Here is a 3215-nt window from a genome sequence, read left to right as displayed (position 1 = left end):
TGCCTCCTGGGTTCAAGCCGTTCTCCTGCCTCAGTCTCTCGCGTAGCTGGGATTACAGGTGTGCACCACCACACCCAGCTTCTTTTTTTTTTTTTTTTTTTTTGTATTTTTAGTAGAGATGGGGTTTCACCATGTTGGTCAAGCTGGTCTTGAACTCCTGACCTCAAGTGATCTGCCCGCCTCAGCCTCCCAAAGTGCTGGGATTAAAGGCGTGAGCCACCGTGCCCGGTCGTCAGTAATTTCTATCTTATGGAAAATACCTGATTAAACAGAACCTATGGTTGCAAGTGAGAGAAAGCAACTCAAACTAAGCAAAAATAAATAAATAAATAAATAAAGCCAGGCACAGTGGTTCAAGCCTGTAATCCCAGCACTTTGGGAGGCCAAGGCGGGCAGATCACGAGGTCAGGAGTTTGAGACCAGCCTTACCAACATGGTGAAACCCTATCTCTACTAAAAATACAAAAATTAGCTGGGCATGGTGGTGCATGCCTGTAATCCCAGCTACTCAGGAGGCTGAGGCAGGAGAATCATTTGAACCTAGGAGGCGGAGGTTGCAGTGAGCCAACATCACACCACTGTACTCCAGCCTGGGCAACAAGAACAAAACTCTGTCTCAAAAACAAAGCAAAACAAAACAAAACAACAACAACAACAAAAACAAAGGGAATGTGTTTGGTCCAAACAACTGGAAAGTAGTTGAATCTGACTTTAGTCATGATTAGATCCAAGAGTAAATAGTCACCAGACTCTTGTCATTCCATCCGTTGATTATGGAGGAGGAATACGGTCAAACTCATCCAAAGCACATGGAATATATTTCTCAGTGGAAAGAGGGCTTATCAGATGAAGGGGAAATGAGTCCTGGGAAGACAAAAACAGCAAATATCCACCAGACTGTGGGATTTTGAAGATTAAAAACCATGTCAGACTGGGCACAGTGGCTCGTGCCTGTAATCCCAGCACTTTGGGAGGCTGAGGTGGGCAGATCACCTGAGTTTGGGAGTTCGAGACCAGCCTGGCCAACATGGAGGAACTCCGTCTCTACTAAAAATACAAAATTAGCTGGGTGTGGTGGCACATGCCTGTAATCCCAGCTACTCGGGAGGCTGAGGCAGGATAATCGCTTGAACCCGGGAGGTGGAGGTTACCGTGAGCCAAGATCACGCCATTGCACTCCAGCCTGGGCAACAATAGTGGAAAAAAAAAAAAAACAAAAAGAACTGGTTTTTTTTTTTCTTTTGTTTTGTTTTTTAATGGCATCTTGCTTTGTTGCCCAGGCTGGAGTGCAGTGGTGCGATCTCGGCTCACTACAACCTTCTCAGCTAATTTTTGCGTTTTTTGTAAAGATGAGGTTTCACCATGTTGGCCAGGCTGGTCTTAAACTCCTGACCTGTAGTGATCTGCCCACCTTGGCCTCCCAATGTACTGAGCTTACAAGCATGAGCCACCGCACTCGGCTAAAAACCATGTCTTAACGTTTCATCTCCAGTTCTATGCCTGCAATTTACTGATATTACTGATATTCAGTAAATGTTTGCTGAATGAATAGGACAAGTATATCTGGTATCTTTATACTGAACACATCAAAACGAGCTCATTCCCTAAATGCAAAGGGAATGAGTGAATGAGCTGGATTTCCTAGTGACCATGCCCACACTGGCTTTTAGGCTGTTGTGGTATAGACTTTAGCTGGCTACCATATCTCTACTCTCTAATTCTCTCTCAAATTAAAAGAATCCCAGTTTTTCACTTAGCATATTGCCTCCCAGCTGAAAGACTACATTTTTCAGACTCCATTGCAGCCAGGTTAAGTTACAGTCAATGAGTAAGCTGAAGTATTGGGTGGAACTTTGGGGAAGTCTTGGAAGGGAGGTGGCACATACTCCTTCCCCTCTTCTTGAGTTCTGCTTCTTGGAACTATGATGTGATGGCTGCAGCTCCAGCAACCATTTTAGACCTTAAAGATGAAGACTATACCCCAGGAATGGCAATGTGAAAAGCTGAAACAAGCCTGGGTCCCTTATGTCCCTGGAGCTGTCATACCAGCTCTGGACTGCTTACGTATAAACTTCTTTTATTTGATAAATAAATTCTGTATTTAAGACCTGAGTTTTAAGGTCTCTATTACTCACATCTGAACCCAATCCAAACTGATACAGCTGTGGTCTCCAAATATACAGAACTAAGGGAGAGGTCTCAGACCCCACAGTCCCTCTCCCCTTCCCTTCCTCAAGGCATAAAACCCAGTCTATGAAGAGTACTAGTCCTCTACCTCCCAAAGGCATCCTAGCTTGGACTGCTGTCATGATCTCTTCCTGTGTAACTGTGAAGGCATCCTCCCAGCTCCTGACTCCTCTTTCCTGCTTCTAGGAGCCAGTGCAGTGCCATGGTGCTTCCTAAAGATTCCCCTTGCCGGCCAGGCGTGGTGGCTCACGCCTGTAATCCCAGCACTTTGGGAGGCCGAGGCGGGCGAATCACCTGAGCTCAGAGGTTCGAGACTAGACTAGCCAACATGGTGAAACCCCATCTCTACTAAAAATACAAAAATTAGCCGGGCATGGTGGCACACACTTGTAATCCCAGTTACTTGTGAGGCTGAGGCAGGACAATCGCTCGAACCTGGGAGGCAGAGGGTGCAGTGAGCTGAGATCATGCCACTGCACTCCAGCCTGGGCAATAGCGCAAGACTATCTCAAAACAACAACAACAACAAAAAGCATCTATTACGCTCAGATTCTGTGAGTCAGCAATTCCATCATGGCACAGCAGCAGGGACAGGTTCTCACTGTTTATAACGTCTCAGCTGGAAGATCTGAAGGCTGGGGGCTGACATCACTAGAAGGCTCACTCCATCACAGAGCTGCTGGGTGACGCTGCCTGTCGGTGGGTACCTACACAAGGCCTCTCCAAGGGGTCTGCATTTCCTCACAGAATGGTGGTTGGGTTCTGAGGGTGACAATAACGAGAGACAACCGGGTGGAAGGTTATGACCTAATCTCAGAAGTCATGCAGTATCACTTCTGCTGCATCCAGGTCATTGAGGGGGAGGTCACTAAGGTCAGCCCATATTCTTTTTTGTTTGTTTGTTTCTTGAGACAGAGTTTCGCTCTGTCACCCAGGCTGGAGTGTAGTGGTGCAATCTCAGCTCACACAACCTCCACCTCCCGGGTTCAAGCAGTTCTCGTGCTTCAGCCTCCTGAGTAGCTGGGATT

Source organism: Chlorocebus sabaeus, chromosome X (assembly GCF_047675955.1).
Source record: "Chlorocebus sabaeus isolate Y175 chromosome X, mChlSab1.0.hap1, whole genome shotgun sequence".
Classification (NCBI taxonomy): Eukaryota; Metazoa; Chordata; class Mammalia; order Primates; family Cercopithecidae; genus Chlorocebus; species Chlorocebus sabaeus.
This window is presented reverse-complemented; position numbering follows the sequence as displayed.